We start from the raw sequence: 19,556 nt of genomic DNA, 5'->3' as shown, positions 1-19,556 counted from the left end.
CACCCCCCCCCACCCAACCGTGTCCCTTTTGGAAGCCCCTGGGATGACACTGTTCATTGATGCATCTCCCTCATTAGCATTGCTGCAGCTTGGCTCAGAGGTTTCAGAGGCAATCCGTCATGAGAAAACTGAAGAATGTGCCCCATTTGCATGATTCTGTGCCAGAATGCAACTTTTTCTCAGCTGTCCTTTGTGTAATTTCCCCTTGAGCGTTCAACTTTCCCATGAAGTCCTAGAAATCATATTACGGATTTCCAACCCAATTGAAATGCTCCTCAGATTAGTTTTACATACTTGCTACCTTCCCTCAACAACTTCATAGTTCTTCATAAACAGAGCAAATTAGTAGCCCCCCCCAAAAAAACCCACCAGTTTTCGCCTTTTATTGTTGAAAAAGTAGGACACATTAAATAAATAATTGTGTTTTGAAAGTGCAGGGGTACATATTATATGTGCGAATGTATATTTATTACACATGTCCAAATGAGGCCACAGTGCTAATAAATACTTAGGCAATTTCTGCTTCGTAGTCACTTAGTGCTTCTGAAAACCACATTCTGTAAACCATCACAGAGAGACTCAGAGCAGAAACACAGCAAAAAACTGGATGAATACTCACTGTTTAATAAAGAGAACTTCTGTAAGTCGAGGACATCTGCTTCTCAGCTCTCCAATGAGAACATAATAAATTATGAATTCATAGTAGCTAACTAACTGCTAATTAAATATGTAGTCTCACAATATTTTTTTCCTAAATAAAAAATGATTATGATAACTTACAACAGTGGGACATACAACCTGTTACCAAGGTTTTCATTTTTTAGAAATTAAGATAATGTGCTATACACGTACGATACCCCACATTCCAGAAGAGAAAATACTGCATTAAAGCATGTTCGTCACATTGCATTTGAATTAACAAAAACAGAAAACAATTTACACACACACACACACACACACTCAGGCACATACAATCTTTAGCTCTTTTCAATGATGTGTTATTCTCCTCAGTGTCATTATATACAAGTCAGTATAGAGTCTTTTCATTCCCTCTTGCTTTTTAGGGTACTTAGGAGTAAAAGTAAACAACTTATTTTTATTATTTGCATTCTAAAAGCTCTAGAATTATTATTTTCTGATTACCCTATGACTCCTGGTTGGAATGTATCCATTTGGGTAAGATAATGAAGATAGTCTAAAAGTGCTTTAGTTTTAACTACTTAAAATTTTAAATTATGTCATAATCTTTTAGAAGGAAAAAATGACTTGAGAATGGGAAGGCAGAAACATCAAACTTACTGAGATCCAAATGGAATTAAAATGACTTAAAGATAATTCCCTATACTAACAGAAGAGAATAAAACTCTTAAAGTTCAAAAATTTGGTTGTTGGAGGAACGCTCACACGGTGATTAGAATTAGGTTGCAGAAGATTTCATTAATTATAGGTGACTGATTTTCCCTGAGCAGACAACTCAGGTCTCGCACCCCCCCTCACCACCCCTACCCCCCCAGCTCATCTCAAACTGTTGTCTAACCTTTCCCTTAATCCATCTCATCTTGAGCTGATGGGAACTGCTTTCATTCCACCTCTTGTGGAGGTAATGAAACAATCTTCTTATTCACTTGGTTCCTCTGAGCCGGTGACATGCAACAACAACAAAAAAAAGCAAGCGCCCTGATTAATGGCTGCTAATTAGCAATGTTAATGACCAGGTGTCCGAGAGCACGGCCAGCTCCTCTCAGCATGGAGTGATCGCTCAATGAGGGCCCTGCAAATCCATTCCCAGTGACCCTTCCCCTCAGCTGCCAGTAATGAAGGCCGCTTGCTCGTTACTCCCGGGTGAGGCTCAGGAGGAGACCCGGGCCTGGGACCCAAGCTCTTGCCTGGGGTCTAGTGGATCATCCATTAATTAAGGTTAGCGTTTCTGGCCCCCAGAAGCTCAAAGGTAAGGGAGTGAGTAGCAGCGAGATGAACTCAACCCCTCTTATCTCGGGAGGAGATTCTTTTCTAAATGGAACCAGTAGTTAGTTTGAACTGTCTACATGTAGAGTTATAATTTTGACTCTGTTAGCTATACATACCATCTTCTCTGATTCTATTACTATCCTGAGACCATTCACATGGATGAAGCAAAGCTCACACTAACTCTCAAATACAACTTTCTGTCTGGGGGGTTTATGCTTTCTTTTTATCATTCAGCGCAGATGAGTGGCAGCAGAAACTCAGAGCACCTAGATCTGTGCTTAAAAAAATTAGTTATCTTTTAAAAAATATTTTCCTGGTTAGGAGATGGGTTGGGCATGCACGTGCTCTTGCTCTCATTTAGGAGTAAGGGAATTATATTACTTTAAAAGAAAATAGTATAAAACAAAAGCAAGCTTTTCTAAGAGCTTTCTAGAGAATCAACTCTACAGAGACCTAAAAAATTATTTTACTAATAGGAGTTGATTCCTTTTTTTAAATACTAACCAGAAAATTGAAAAGTGACAAGATTGAAGTCTTTGCAGATAATTAACTATTAACTGTATTTGCCAATTTGTGACAAGATGATTCTCTGAGTTTACACATTTATTTCTCTCTACTGGTGAATGGCCTTGTACTTTCTCCTAGGGACGGGGGAGGGGTTTAGGGGGGGCTGGTTAGGGGAATGATTCAGTTTGGAAGAGACAAATTAAGATGAAAAAAGGTATGCCATGTCATTGCTTTTAACAGGCCACACACATAAAAATAGCAAGCTTTTTATATCTATCTGTCTGTCTATCTTTTAATATCTATCTATCAGGGCTTCCCTGGTGGCTCAGCAATAAAGAATTTGCCTGCCAGTGCAGGAGATGTGGGTTCAATCCCTCGGTCAGGAAGATCCCCTGGAAAAGGAAATGGCAACTCAGTCTTGACTGGGAAATCCCATGGTCAGGAGCCTGGTAGGCTACAGTCCATGGGGTTGCAAAAGAGTCAGAGATGACTTAGTGACTAAACAACAACAACAAATCTACCTACCTACCTACCTGTCTATCCATCTACCTACCTAAAGTGAGGATAACACCTTGGTTAACTTAGACATCTTTTCCCTTACCTTTAAAAAAGGTATTTGTTGCAATGTTTTTTGCTTGATACCATTATGATGTTTCTATTGATGACATTGTAAAGAATGTGAAATTTATTTCAGTAGAATAAGTTCCATTGTAAAAATTACTGACTATTCGTAGGTGATAAAATACTACTCTTGTCCTGCACCTAATAGCAGGGTTTAAAAAAATTATGGTCACTAGATTTTTTTGTTGGCCAGTAGACCCAAATGAAATTTGACCAGAAAAACTTCAGAGCTTTATTCCAAGTGTGTGCAAGGCCAAACAGCATCACCTCATAAGGTGTGAAAGGAGGCCACCTGGACAGCAGGCTGGCTTCTCTGTCACTAGAGCCTACCTTCTATTGTAGTAATATTTGACTTAGTTTTGGGAAGGAGATGTAAAAATTTTCTCCATGTGTATAGAACTTACTAAACTCTTTCATTGTAGAACGTTTAGAAAGCATTGAAAAGCAGCAGCACATGTACATTTGCGTGCATCCACACGCATAGAGTACACATGATCCTAACCAGAGCTGTCGATGGCCAACATGTTGCTATATATTCTAGCCACCTTTTCCTGCATAGTTACTCTTTCTCCTAAAAAATTGTATTGTACTACATGCATTTTATAAACTGCTTTTTAAAATTACCAATCTAACAAAAACCTACTGTGAAATATTCTTCTACAATGATATGACAGCTTCTACTAAGAGCCACAGGTCTCCATTAACCATTCATGGTTAATGCAGGTTTCTAGAGTTATCATAGAGCTGTATTACTGTGATGATCCCAGTGCTGAAGGGAATGGCACAGGTACCATCCTGGCCAGTCTTCCCCGTGTAGTGGATATTGAGGATTTGTTGAGGATTGAGTTATATCCCTTCATTACCTCTGGTTCTCCTTCTGTTTGTTCTATATGTAGTCCTTAGAACAGAATGAGTATATCAGTGGTGCACTATATCCAATTAATTAATTTTTAACAAAGAAGGGACAAAACTATGTGAACATAAGCTTCATGAGAGCAGAGAACTTGTATATCTTCTCATCCATATATCTGTAGCCCCCAGAACCATACCTGGCAGGTAATAGGTACTCCATATGTATTTTTGAATGAATGAATGAACAATTAAAAGGTAATTTGACTGTATTTTAGTTTATTCACATATTAAATTCTGATGTGTTTTCTTTAGTGGCAGAGAGAGTGATGGATTTTTAGCTAGTATTCTATAAGTAATCACGTGACAGAGTTCTTGAGGGAATGCTTTCTTCTTGCATTCATACATAGTATCAGTAAAAATAAACATGAGCAGAGACATGGCTCTATTCTAGCCAGAATTCACGAAAACTCTGAGATCTGTTGCTTGCTTCCATGTGTCTAGTCCTGGCTGCTCTTCTATCTGGCTAAAACAATCTTGCCCCCAAATTATACTTTTAAGCCCAAAGATCATTAGTTTCGACTTGAAATCAACATGCATTCTAAATTAAATCTGGCAATATAAAGATTTAAATATTTTGTGTATCTCTTTTGTCCATTTTTAGGTTTATGAAGCAAAGTTCATTTGCAGATTGAAAGTGTACTGGCCTGGAAAGTGAATAAATAAGATGAATAAATAATCAATAGATGGCAGGAGAAGCAGTTGCATTTAGTGAGACTCAAAGTTAAAAAGTGTGGGATTAGGAAAGTGTTGTGCTTGTTAGTTGGATTTCTTTCCTTTTAGAACTTAAGAAATACAAGTTATCCTAAGAAAATGACCAAAAAAAAAAAAAAAAGTGGAAAATAACCACCTTGCCTCAAAAGATGTTTTGCAGCAATTAGCCAAAGAAGCAGCCCTATCCTCTGTAAGACGCCCTTGTCTATTGTGTGCAGTAGGGACGGCTGTTCCTTGACCCCTCTCACTCACCTACCTCTGGTGCTTTGTTTAGAAAGCAGGGGCAGAGGGGACCCCTTTGGTAAATTTAGCCTGTTGGAATAGCAAATGGAGAATGCTGTAATGCATTCACCCTTTCCTCCATCCATCCATCAATCGTTCTATTAATCAATCAATTGAAAAGCCTGGTTAAGCATCTCTCTTCAGCCCATTATCCACAGTGAGTCAACGAAACGTGGCTCCTACACTTTGCAGCTTGTAGTTTTAGAGAAAACAACAATAGAGGTAGGAACAGAGGATAAATAGACAACAGGTAAAACACTAAGCAAGTATGTGGGATGAAAAGAATAAATAATATTAGCACTGTCAGTCAATTAACAGGTGTTTATAGTGTGCTAATTACATGTTCATCACTGGGCTAGTGTACTCTACAAGTGAAGTGTCTAAAGATCAGGAATACTTCTTATAAATCGCAGTTTTAAGTAAAGAGAAACTAAAGAGGCTTACTTTCTATTCTGTTAAGATTTTGTGCAGGCAAGTGTATGGGGGAAGGAGGGTGTGCATTCTCATTTGGCACTTGTTGAAAGGAATAGAAAGGCCATGATGGGAGGGGAGGATGTGATTATTTAGAAAGCTGAGTTTCATACATTTAAAATCAAACATTGCAAAGTTGAAATAGGCCTGAAAAACAGATTTTTTTTTTCAATTCTTTGCATTCAATATTTAATTCTGCCTAAAATATTGAGGGCTGCTTAGAGGTGCATTAGTGTAATACAGAAATAAAATGATGGTTAAGCTGGCATGAGACCAGCCAACAAGGGATGCAGATGAAAACAATGAAAGTGAGGTCGTCTTGGGTATTAACTGTGATCCAAAATAGGTTTTAGAAGCTGTTCACAAGTGTCTTGTTTCTTATTTACAGTAAGTCTTAGAGGAGAAAAGAGTTAGGGTAGTCAAAATACATAGTGGAGAAGAATTCTTTGTAACAATAATCAGATCAGATCAGTCGCTTAGTCGTGTCCGACTCTTTGCAACCCCATGAATCGCAGCACGCCAGGCCTCCCTGTCCATCACCAACTCCCGGAGTTCACTCAGACTCATGTCCATCGAGTCAGTGATGCCATCCAGCCATCTCATCCTCTGTCGTCCCTCCTCCTGCCCCTGTTCTCCTCCTGCCCCTGTTCTCCTCCTGACCCCAATCCCTCCCAGTGTCAGAGTCTTTTCCAATGAGTCAACTCTTCGCATGAGGTGGCCAAAGTACTGGAGTTTCAGTTTTAGCATCATTCCTTCCAAAGAAATCCCAGGGCTGATCTCCTTCAGAATGGACTGGTTGGATCTCCTTGCAGTCCAAGGGACTCTCAAGAGTCTTCTCCAACACCACAGTTCAAAGAATATAAAACAACAGTAATAATATTTTGTAATAAAAAATATGACAATTCTTTGTAATAATAATAAAAGGTTGTTCAGTGAGGAAGAAATTGTGGTAATCCAGTCATGACTCAGATAATCACGATGGTGTGATCACTCATCTAGAGCCAGACATCCTGGAATGTGAAGTCAAGTGGGCCTTAGAAAGCATCACTATGAACAAAGCTAGTGGAAGTGATGGAATTCCAGTTGAGCTATTTCGAATCCTAAAAGATGATGTTGTGAAAGGGCTGCACTCAATACGCCAGCAAATTTGGAAAACTCAGCAGTGGCCACAGGACTGGAAAAGGTCGTTGTCATTCTAATCCCAGAGAAGGGCAATACCAAAGAGTGTTCAAACTACTGCACAATTATACTCATCTCACACGCTAGCAAAGTAATGCTCAAAATTCTCCTAGCCAGGCTTCAACAGTATGTGAACCATGAACTTCCAGATGTTCAAGCTGGTTTTAGAAAAGGCAGAGGAACCAGTGATCAAACTTCCAACATCTGTTGGATCATATAAAAAGTGAGAGAATTCCAGAAAAACATCTACTTTATCGATTATGCCAAGTCTTTGACTGTGTAGATCACAAAAACTGTGGAAAATTCTGAAAGTGATAGGAATACCAAAGCACTTGACCTGCCTCCTGAGAAATCTGTATGCAGGTTATGAAGCAACAGTTAGAACTGGACATGTAGCAATAGACTGGTTCTAAAGGGAAAGAAGTATGTCAAGGCTGTATATTGTCCCCCTGCTTATTTAATTTATATGCAGAGTACATCATGAAAAACGCTGGGCTGGATGAAGCACAAGCTGGAATTAAGATTGCCAGGAGAAATATCAATAACCTCAGATACTCAGATGACACCACCTTTATGGCAGAAAGTGAAGAACTAAAGAGCCTGTTGATGAAAGTGAAAGAAGAGAGTGAAAAAGTTGGCTTAAAGCTCAACATTCAGAAAACTAAGATCATGGCATCTGGTCCCATCACTTCATGGCAAATAGATGAGGAAACAGTGGAAAAAGTGTCAGACTTTATTTTGGGGGGCCCCAAAATCACTGAAGATGGTGACTGCAACCATGAAATTAAAAGACACTTGCTCCGTGAAAGAAAAGTTATGACCAACCTAGACAGCATATTAAAAAGCAGAGACATTACTTTGCCAACACAGGTCTATCTAGTCAAAGCTATGGTTTTACCAGTAGTCATGTATGGATGTGCGAGTTGGACTATAAAGAAAGCTGAGGAACAAAGAACTGATGTTTTTGAACTGTGGTGTTGGAGAAGACTCTTGAGAGTCCCTTGGACTGCAAGGAGATCCAACCAGTCCATCCTAAAGGAAATCAGTCCTGAATATTCATTGGAAGGACTGATGTTGAAGCTGAAACTCCAATACTTTGGCCACCTGATGCAAAGAACTGACTCATTGGAAAAGACCTTGATGGTGGGAATGATTGAGGGCAGGAGAAGGGGATGACAGAGGATGAGATGGTTGGATGACATCACCGACTCAGTGGACCTGAGTTTGAAAAAACTCCAGGAGTTGGTGATGGACAGGGATGCCTTGCATGCTGAAATCCATGGGGTTGCAAAGAGTTGGACATGACTGAGCAACTGAACTGACCTGAGATGGGTTATGCCCAAGGCCTATATTATGGATGTCTTGTTACTCTAATTGGTGTATTAGGGTGAAATCAAATCCTTATTACCTGAACCTTATTTGAGACCTAGGGGTAATAAATCCTAAATCTTCATCAAAGTTTGCTGAAATTAGTATCCTGATTTAGTGTCCATTTGTTCATTTTTGAAATCTGGGTAAAAAGTTAAGTAAATACTTTTGGATAGACTGGGCTAACTGTGGATGCTATATGGAATGATTATAATATTTTCAAATATTGAATGAGGGAAGAAGACAAATCTCTCTTGACTATCAATCCTATGGTTGTTATTGTGTAAGTCTTCTAAAAATTGTCTAATGGGTCTTTATAATCCTCAAAATAAAGTAGCATTATCCCTACATTACAGACATCAAGGCTTGGAAAATCAAATGTATGCATGCTCAGTCACTTCAGTCATTTACTACTCTTTGCAACCCCATGGACTATAGCCCTCCAGGCTCCTCTGTCCATGAGATTTCCCAGACAAAAATACTGAATTGGGTTGCCATTTCCTTCTCCAGGGAATCTTCAATCCAGGGATTGAACCTGCATCTCTTGCGTCTCTTGCATTACAAGCAGATTCTTTACCACTGATCCAGTTCAGTTCAGTTCAGTCGCTCAGTTGTGTCCGACTCTTTGAGACCCCATGAATCACAGCACGCCAGGCCTCCCCGTCCATCACCAACTCCTGGAGTTTACCCAAACTCATGTCCATTGAGTCGGTGATGCCATCCAGCCATCTCATCCTCTGTCATCCCCTTCTCCTCCTACCCCCAACCCCTCCCAGCATCAGGGTCTTTTCCAATGAGTCAACTCTATGCATGAGGTGGCCAAAGTATTGGAGTTTCAGCTTCAACATCAGTCCTTCCAATGAACACCCAGGACTGATCTCCTTTAGGATGGACTGGTTGGATCTCCTTCCAGTCCTAGGGACTCTCAAGAGTCTTCTCCAACACCACTGTTCAAAAGCATCAATTCTTTGGGGCTCAGCTTTCTTCACAGTCCAACTCTTACGTCCATACATGACTACTGGAAAAACCATTGCCTTGACTAGATGGATCTTTGTTGGCAAAGTAATATCTCTGCTTTTTAATATGCTATCTAGGTTGGTCATAACCTTCCTTCCAAGCAGTTCAATTCAGTTCAGTTCAGTCGCTCAGTCGTGTCCAAACTCTTTGAGACCCCCATGAATTGCATCACACCCGGCCTCCCTGTCCATCACAAACTCCCAGAATTCACTCAAACTCACATCCATCGAGTTGGTGATGCCATCCAGCCATCTCATCCTTTGTCATCCCCTTTTCCTCCTGCTATCTAGGTTGGTCATAACTTTCCTTCCAAGGAGTAAGCGTCTTTTAATTTCATGGCTGCAGTCACCATCTGCAGTGATTTTGGAGCCCAGAAAAATAAAGTCTGACACTGTTTCCACTGTTTCTCTATTTGCCGTGAAGTGATGGGACCAGATGCCATGATCTTAGTTTTCTGAATGTTGAGCTTTAAGCCAACTTTTTCACTCTCCTCTTTCACTTTCATCAAGAGGCTTTTTAGTTCCTCTTCACTTTCTGCCATAAGGGTGGTGTCATCTGCATATCTGAGGTTATTGCTATTTCTCTTGGCAATCTTGATTCCAGCTTGTGTTTCTTCCAGCCCAACGTTTCTCATGATGTACTCTGCATATAAGTTAAATAAGCAGGGTTACAATATACAGCCTTGATGTACTCCTTTTCCTATTTGGAACCAGTCTGTTGTTCCATGCAGTTCTAACTGTTGCTTCCTGACCTGCATGCAGATTTCTCAAGAGGCAGGTCAGGTGGTCTGGTATTCCCATCACTTTCAGAATTTTCCACAGTTTATTGCGATCCACACAGTCAAAGGCTTTGGCATAGTCAATAAAGCAGAAATAAATGTTTTTCTGGAACTCTCTTGCTTTTTCTATGATCCAGAGGATGTTGGCAATTTGATCTCTGGTTCCTCTGCCTTTTCTAAAACCAGCTTGAACATCTGGAAGTTCATGGTTGACATATTGCTGAAGCCTGGCTTGGAGAATTTTGAGCATTACTTTACTAATGTGTGAGATGAGTGCAATTGTGTGGTAGTTTGAGCATTCTTTGGCATTGCCTTTCTTTGGGACTGGAATGAAAAGGACTGACCTTTTCCAGTCCTGTGGCCACTGCTGAGTTTTCCAACTTTGCTGGCATATTGAGTGCAGCACTTTCACAGCATCATCTTTCAGGATCTGAAAGAGCTCAACTGGAATGCCATCACCTCCACTAACTTTGTTTGTAGTGATGCTTTCTAAGGCCCACTTGACTTCACATTCCAGGATGTCTGGCTCTAGGTCAGTGATCACACCATCGTGATTATCTGGGTCATGAAGATCTTTTTTGTACAGTTCTTCTGTGTATTCTTGTCACCTCTTCTTAATATCTTCTGCTTCTGTTAGGTCCATACCATTTCTGTCCTTTATCAAGCCCATCTTTGCATGAAATGTTCCCTTGGTGTCTCTAATTTTCTTAAAGAGGTCTCTAGTCTTTCCCTTTCTGTTGTTTTCCTTTATTTCTTTGCATTAATCGCTGAGGAAGGCTTTCTTATCTCTCCTTGCTATTCTTTGGAACTCTGCATTCAAATGGGTGTATCTTTCCTTTTCTCCTTTGCTTTTCGCTTCTCTTCTTTTCACAGCTATTTGTAAGGCTTCCTCAGACAGCCATTTTGCTTTTTTGCATTTGTTTTCCATGGGGATGGTCTTGATCCCTGTCTCCTCTACAATGTCATGAACCTCTGTCCATAGTTCATCAGGCACTCTGTCTATCAGATCTAGTCCCTTAAATCTATTTCTCACTTCCACTGTATAAGCATAAGAGATTTGATTTAGGTCATACCTGATCCAGTAATTAGATCCAAATCCCACAGTTACTGAGTGATAATGTGGATCTCATGGCACCAAGCCACTGCATTTGCCATAGCGTTACACTGTCTCATACAATTTAAGCTTTGGTTGTGTGTTTGTTTTGGTTCTCTTCCCTTTAGATATGTTTTGAACCAAAGTTGGATGAAATCAGTATTTCTCATTAGTGCATCTTCCTCACCACAATTTATGTGGCATATAAATTATAATGGTTGAGTAGATATGTAGTCTTTTCTCTTTGGGATTACAATCAGTCTCATGAAGCTATGGATGTCTAGAAAGTCTTAATGCTCAGGAACTTGTTAGGAGCCAAATTGGCTAAAGTCTTTAAAACATCAAGTAAAAGACTTGATAGAAAAAGAGTTTTCTTACCAGAGAGGACAACCTCAGAAAGGGCTGAAGCTTCTGACAAAGTATCTTGGACCCCATTCTCTTATTCTGAAGTCAAGTCCCAATTTTAGGAATACTAATGCTGCAATCTGTACTTCCCAAATTCTTCATAATAGATGTTGCACTGCAATTTTCTGCTTGGAATTGCCCTGAGGTTGTGATTTCCAGATCCTTATGACCGTGTGCTTGAAGGTGCTGAAAGAGACTGTGCTTTTATTTCTGTGGTTACATTAACATTTCTTCTACCACTTTATAGAAATGTAATTGTGAGGAATTTTCATTTTAAGGAAGTTCTCCTGGGAACCCTCAACTGTTTGAGATGAGTTTTTTTTTTTAATGAAATATTGATGGCAGATCACAAGATTATTGGCACATTGGTCCATAGTGATTACTTTTGGACAGAGGAAACAAGAGGCAGCCTGGGTTGTGGCCATCATCCATCCAGTGGAGTGTATACAAATGGGCTCTCCATGACTGTAGCCTGTTGGGCTTCTATAAGTGTGAGAGGATCCTGAGGATTCTCTTAGTTTCATACCTTTTGAGAGATGCCTGAGCATCTTTCAGGGATTTTCAGGGATCTACTGAACATCATATCTTTACTTAAGATGAACAGTTACAATGGAGCAAGTGAGAACATTGAAGGATTGCTGTTTTTCATTTTGAAATCTAAAAAGAGCTAAAACGTTCTCTCTGCTTTGTGCCTGGTCCTGTTAAGAGCTATTTAAAATAATACCAATCTAAAGAAGGGCAGAGAGTCAGGAAAACTAATATTTATAAACTGTATTACACAAGACCTTTACAAATATTATTGCATTTATTTTAGGTGATAGATGTTACTCTTCTGTTTTACATATCGAGAAACTGAAGCTCCAGGAGATTAAATGTTATAGAGGTAGGAAGTGTCAGGACCATGCATTCAAGTCTAGCTGTGAGTCCAAAATGGCTCATAATAGTACTGTTCAACCTAATGGCCCAATTAGCCATTATGGTTCTTTTGATTCAAATTCAAGTTCAATATAATTAAAATTTTAGTTTTTTAGTCAAACTAGCCACTTTTCAAATATTCATTAGCTGTATGGGGCTAGTAACTACTGTAGTAGATAGGGCAGATATATAATATTTTAATTATCAAGGAAAGTTCTATTGGACAGTGTCTGCCTATAATTAAGTGGAAATTTTCCTTGACATGAGTATTCATGAAAAATAACAGTAATAAAACTTCTACTTTAATAGAGAATAGTAGGGATAAAGGGGAAGATAGAATATGAGATTTTATATTCTGAAGACTTGGAAGATTTTTAATGAGAAGAGTAATTTAGCTGTAGATATGTTTCTATAGTATAAACTAAGCCAATAGTAGTAATAATATCTAATTGCTTAGTACTTCTTATGTGGTAGGTACTATTCTAAATAGTATATAGAATATATGTATACATATAGCTGATATGTATACATATAGCTGATTCCTTTTGCTATACAGCAGAAACTAACACAACATTGTAAAGCAAATATACTCCAATAAAAATTAATAAGAAAGAAAACCCTGAACCAAGCGATATTCCCTTTTGTGTGCTGTGTGTTTGTATGTATGTGCAATAAATGTATTACATATGTATAAAATACATGTTAAATATACATACTTACACACATGTTAATTTCCACCTTTATGAAGCCACTCAGGCAGATGTAATGTTGTTCATGGCAAGTAAATGAGATAGAAAGGAGAGGCTATTATAATTGGAGAGTGGCAAATACTATATAATTAACTCTTGGTAAAATTCCTTAACTGCTTCAACAACACGTAAAAGAGAGAAACAGTGGTTAAGAGCAAACCCCAAATAGACTAACCCTAATATTTTTGTAAACTAGATTTACAAAGTTTGCAAAGAAGGTTTAAAAGTTCTTAACATGTTTCCGGAAAATTCTGGAATGAGGGCTTCAGCTTTGACTTACAGTACATAAATAAAATTCCTGTTATCCCTGTGTATAATTTGGGCCCTTGAAAGCTTTAAATTATTTCATAATCCATGTATTTAGTGCATTCCCAAATGGTGTTCTTTTACTTTCCATCTTAGTCAAACTTGCAGAAGATAATAATGGTCCAGAACAAGAACCTTATCCATATTGGGGCCTTTGCCATTTCATGCATTGAGTGACTCTATGATATCTTACTGGTTGGGTGTTTTAGCCTTGTGAATATAGCTTGTGTTTTAAGTAAAAATGTAACAGACTTGGAAGGTGCTGGCACTTATGTTTATAATTTTAAAATTAAGAATATAATATGGAAAAGTAAATTAAATTTGCATCATTAAATAGTTTACTTCTCAAGTGGAATCAATTTAAAACTCAGCTTATTTTGTAATATTTTAGCTAATGAATAGCTTTATAAAGGCTTTACTATGGGAAACTTATAGCTTTAAAAAATGGATGCACACTTAACATTTCCAGTTTAGTTTGGTTTGACTTTCTAAATTAAGATGTTAGCCATGAAAATAAAAATCTCATTTTCTTTTTGATGGTAGCTAAGGGTCAACAAATTGGCATGTGATTCGAGAACATATGGCTATGATGACCATATCTAAAAATTCCCTTACTTTTGTGGTGGTTATACTCTTACCTTTCTACCCCGTCAGGATGCCCACTATAAATACATATTTGTAAATCAACTGCAAATTCTTCAACATAGAGTAATATGGAACAGAGAATGTTTCATAATTATTTAGACCAATATCCATTTTCCTCAAGAACATATAGTGAAATAAACTAAATATTATGTATAAAGTGAAAGTGAAAGTGAAATTGAAGTTGCTCAGTCGTGTCCAACTCTTTGCGACCCTGTGGACTGTAGCCCACCAGGCTCCTTTGTCCATGGAATTCTCCAGGCAAGAATACTGGAGTGGGTTGCCATTTCCTTCTCCAGGGGATCTTCCTGACCCAGGGATTGAACTCGGGTCTCTTGCATTGCAGGCAGACATTTTACCCTCTGAGCCACCAGGGAAGCCTTTGATCATGTATAGGAATGTGGCAATTTGACTTTTTTTTTTTTTTTTTCTGTTTGAGCCATAGTTTCACTGTTGGAAAACACTTAGAGGTTATCTACCCCAATGCTCTCAGAAGTTTTGGTGGATTGACCCAGTACCTCATAGAGTCTGGCAGAGCTAAGCCTTGAACCTCAGCTCTCTTTCTCCTGAAGCCATCAACTAGCCAACTCTTACCACATTTTGTTCACTTCTTGATTTGATCTTGGGTACTCCAAATTTCCATTTAATAAACATTTAAACCATTTGAGAAATAGATTATCTTGCTTTGCTGGACTACTGCAATCAAATATGTTCAAAGATTCTTGTGTGTCTCATCCATGTATGAATGGAACCATCCATGAATATATGGAACCACAGAGCGAGTAGGAGAACATGAGAAGTCAAGAGACTGATTCAAGGCCACCCAGCTAGTCAACAGCAGATTTGAGTTCCTGTTCTTGATGACCTAACCTCAAGTCTGGTCCTCTTATTCTGTATTATTTCCAGTGCAGTGTACATCTCCAAGGGGATGGTCAGGTGTTCAAACAAGAATCCAAACATTGCCAAGGCCCAGTGACTCTTGTTCTAGTTGTCTTATGGGTGATTGGGAGGGTGACAAAGAACAAATATTTGCCAAAGTATCATGAATAAGCTCAGTTTGGAATAAACTTTGATATGCAAATGACAGAGGGTGGTTGAAAACATAGAAAGAACTTTCTTTCTTTAACAAAATTTAAATCAGTTATAAAACAGACAGGGTCAGGCAAACCATTTAAGAAACTGGCATTCTCCATAATGTCTCATTGCTTTGGGGCTATTGCATTGGAATTGGAGCTTTGATAAAGTCTGTGAAGAATAAAGGCAAGAGAAAAGAGGGCTGCAGACAAATGAAAACCTGGGCTGTGTCTTGAGAGTTTTAGGTAATCCAGGCTCATAATTTGATTTGAGAAGAGCTACTCCAGGCTACTGTGTAATTATGGAAGCATTCACTCAGCTGGCTCCTGTTGACTTCATCACGTTCTACTTCATTGCCCTTTATGCTAAAGCCCCTGTTGATGAGAGGGCGGAAACAGTAAGTACAAATAAAGCAATTAGCAGGTGGGGAATGCTACCACTGTTTAAGGATAACATCCAATCTTTATTGGTACTTATTAAGTAGAAGTCTAGAGCTTAGAGATAAAGGGAAATATTGCAAACTGCAAAATAAGTGTGGGAACAAAAGGAGAATAAGGGAAAAATCAGACCAATGTATTTTATATTCTATATACCTAATCACAAAGGCTAGAAAATAATATCAAACCTCCAATTTATTTATAATATAGTGAGTTACATTCTCACGTAAAGTTCATGCTTCTTCTTTTACTATGTGGATTAACTTGAAAACTACTTTTAACAGTTACTGTGTTCAAATGAGGATTTTGAGTTTGGTTGAACTTAAACCCTCCAGCAGGGGGAGTTAGGATAATTAGCAAACCTCTTCAACAGGGTCCTGATATCCAGAGCACAGATTTCATAGACACTATTGGCAGAGTTGAAAATGCCCCCTGTAGATATGGAATATAACGGGCAAGAGGAAGAAAGCAAGAACACTTGAAATCCAAGTACAGGATATTGAGAGTGGGCGAGAAAACTTGGATACAAGCTTTCTACTCCCCTCCATCCTCAGAGTAAGCCATGCACTCTGGTTCTCTGTTTAATTATCTGAAAATAGGGTTATAAATACCCCTACATCCAGAATGCTATGATTTCCATTTCTCTGTGAATAGCATTGGTCTTCTTGCTCCAGCCTTATTTCGAGTGTTTAAGTGGTAAGGTGGAGTATAAATAACTGTCATTCATCTCAGCTGCACCACGAAGATGCTCACTGTGTTTGATTTGGGACATGGAAAAGATTCATGCATCCCCTTGAGGCTAGGAATCTTAGTATTTTAGAAATGTGCCAAGTGGCATTGATTTTAGTCCTTGAATGTCTTGTTCCCAAAGCTCTGCTGGCAACTTCAGCTACCTAAGCTGTACATAGCTTCCTGTTTAAATAGCAGATTTCCAGCTAGCCAACTTAAAAATATGGAAGTATATCATTTTCCTTTACCTTAGACAGTGATGAGAGGGTATAGAAATTTTGGTAGATATCCAGAAAGACAAAGTTTTTATAGTGCAGTTGCTTAATAGGTTAGAAATTAATATTTCAAAAGTTAAACCTTTATCCTTATCCTAGGAAGACTATAGTTTCCATTACGACATATTTTTAGCTTTCACTGTATACACTTTTCCTCTTTTTCATACTTCCATCACTTAGTAGCCACCTAAGGCAGAGCCAGAGGGTCAAAATTAGACTCTCTTGGGTGATCATACCAACACATATGCTTATTTCACCCTCTGGCATAAACTGCAGGACTTGAATAGAACAGGACTGTATTTCATTCAGACTATTTGTCTAAAAATTATCTCACTAGGTTTTCCCAAGTATTTAAGAGAAGGTGATCATGCAGGCAAAGCAAGGAAAGAAAATTTCCAAAACCTTCAAAATGTTGAGCACTTTGATTAGCATCTTCTTACCTTTTTATGTTTGGTAGTGCTAGATAATATAGAAATTTGCATGTCCTGAATTTTCTTTTGAAATGTGTACATTGTATATTTAAAATGTTTTGTTTAAGGATCACCACTGTGCTTATAAACTTATTGGCATCTGAATCCTGGATGACTCCCATATTAAAATACCCATATGATGAAATTAAGCCATAATTTCATAAATGTACACAATTTCTACCTGCATTCTCTCTCATCATCATTATTATCTTCACAGTCGCCACTGTCCCTTGATTTTGCTGTGGTGCTTCCTATTTTGAAGCCATTTTCATAGTCATGAACTAACTTAATTCTTCTCAACAACCTTGTGATGTAACAACCAGGTGAGATAATATTATGATTCTACAGATAAGGAAACAGACATGGAGAAGTTCTGTGACCCACTCAGGGTGGCACAGTTTGCGACAACATCCGAGTGTCTGGGTCAGTGATCTCTACCTGTTGTTAGTTAGAGATACCAAAGCAAGAAATAGGAAATCCTTTTCAGCAATTTTTTTAGCCATTGGGAATTGTTAGTTTTTTGTCAAAAGATGAATAGAGCAAAAGATTCACGCAACGTCTCAAGACTAGAAATATTGGTATTTTAGAAATGTGACAAATGGTGGAACAGAATGCCAAGAGTGTGGTTCATCTTTTCACACACACACCCCGTTCTCACCTCCATGTTTTGCTTGTTGAGTTGGGTTAAGATATAAAGTAATGGACAAATCTGGATGGTTGCAGCTGGGCTGAAAGACTTGTGATCCTCACTGCCTAAACCTATAATCAGGGCTTCAAAAGCAACCACTGGAAATGCATCTCTTCTCTAAGACCTCATCTTCCTCTAGAAAATAAGAATCAGTTGTACTTATAGGGATGTTGTCAGGAACTTTCTGCTTTGGCAAATCCATAGGCACATCATTTCTAATCCCCAGTTCATCTCTTACAACCCTTACTTCTAATAAATTACTTATCCTCTACATAGTGCAGTGAATTTCACTGTTGATCAGTTCAATTTATATTTGATGAAAATTTTTCTAAGAATATACCCATCTGCAATCTGAAGAGCTGAACAAAATGCATTTGTTTTTAAAATAGTTATTTCAGTCGCTAGTATTTGTAAAAGTCCAGGGCCGTTAAAAAGAAGAGTCATGATTGCAGATTTGTGCTAATGAAGGAAAGTAACCAGGATACCCACAATGCACCTCATACATAGGTTCTTAGCTCACAGTGACCCATCTGGATTCCTTTTAAGGTTTCTTTCCTGAGGCCTCTTGGGCCTGGCCTGAGGAAGCCTAAATGTATTATCTCCTTAACAGATAATCAGCGATGGACCACAGACGATGATCGATGCTTCCGTGTTGCCTGGAGCCTCTGCACCTGATGCCATTTGAAACTCCTGCAGGAAATGCTGGGCATCCTATTCCAGGGGGTCCTTGGAGCCAATGGCAAATTCCTCTTGCTCGCTCAAAAGGCACACTTCCTGTTGTTTTGAGTGGTCTGTCCAAAGCCCAGATTTGAAAATGTTTAAAGGGAGAATAAAAAACATTTAGAAATTCACAAGTAAAATAGTGTAGTGCTGATAGAACTTAGTGTTGATAGCATAACGTGGAAATAGCATGATTCTCTGTTTACTGTGCGCGTTTGGTGACAAGCAGGCCTGATGGGGGATATTGATAGCACCTTCCTTTCCTTTCTGAAGCAGTCAGTTCCGAACAGCTGTTCAGGCCTGGTTCTGACTAAGCGAGTTGTTCCTTTTAGATCCTGTTTTAAAGGCGATCTCTGATGGTAGATGGAGCACACGTTTTTCTCCGCTGGTCCATGTGTCTGTACAGTCATCAACTGGCCTTTTGGAGAGTCCAGGTTGGAGGTCTTCATAAGTTTGCCTCATCAGCCTTTTTGAACCAGATGCAAAGTACACACCCCAACTGGCTTGTAAATGCAGTACATCTAATCACATAATGCTTCTATAATGTGGCTTTTTAAATTAAGTGACCCACAGGATATTAATCTGGTGGTAACAACTCCCAAGGGATGCAGCACTGGCAAACACTTCAAGAGCAGCTAGTACTACTATTATATGTGATGTTCATTTCATCTGAACATATGGAAATAAAAACAAGTCATGGGAGAACTTCAGTGCTCTGTACATGCTATATTGTTCATAAATCTGTCATAAATAAGTGCCTCTTAAAAAGAAACCAATTAATAAATGTGCATTGAATTACAAAGTTTAAATATTCCATAATATGGGATCTCTCCCCACCCCCTCCACCCACATTCCCACCCCAGTCAGGGCCCCGTTGTTATTCAAGCTGTTATAACATTTTCCACTGTGTGGCACATCTCCATTTTGTTGTTGTTGATTGAGTTATTTGCTTAGTTCGGCTGCTTAAAAAAATGGAGAAAAAATCTGTAAGCTATAAAATGCATCTTCTTTTTTCCTTTGTCTGTATATTAGAGTCTGGCTTGGCATTGGGGCCCCACCCCAAACCTCCCACCAAGAGTATGTCATATTTCTATATGCTTGTGCATGTTCAGTTCTACCTCTTTTGAAATGATGCCCCAAACCAAGCAGTGTTTACATAAGTAAAAGGGAGTTTCACTTTTATGCTGTAATTTCTGCACAGAGCAAAGAGTTTTCCTAGCCATACTTTGTACTTTGTTC

The 19,556-nt window shown here is 38.7% G+C and overlaps 1 long non-coding RNA gene across 3 annotated transcripts in view; it reads left to right on the top strand.

Annotated features, from left to right (window-relative positions):
- LOC147379607 (uncharacterized) overlaps positions 1 to 18,448 on the top strand; it is a 29,490-nt gene extending 11,042 nt beyond the window's left edge. For 2 of the 3 annotated variants that reach the window (XR_015133783.1, XR_015133786.1), the window contains one exon: positions 18,208 to 18,448. This is a non-coding gene — a long non-coding RNA (uncharacterized LOC147379607). Of the gene's footprint in view, positions 1 to 1,730; positions 1,949 to 18,207 lie in introns of those variants that run through there. The other variant, XR_015133790.1, reaches the window with a different exon arrangement.
- The last annotated feature ends 1,108 nt before the right edge of the window (positions 18,449 to 19,556 follow it).

Source organism: Bos grunniens, chromosome 1, assembly GCF_055505025.1.
Source record: "Bos grunniens cultivar Pamir isolate PY7600 chromosome 1, Bosgru_T2T1.0, whole genome shotgun sequence".
NCBI classification, from domain to species: domain Eukaryota; kingdom Metazoa; phylum Chordata; class Mammalia; order Artiodactyla; family Bovidae; genus Bos; species Bos grunniens.
The sequence above is the reverse complement of the archived record's forward strand: the minus strand, read 5'-3'. Positions and strand labels throughout refer to the sequence as shown.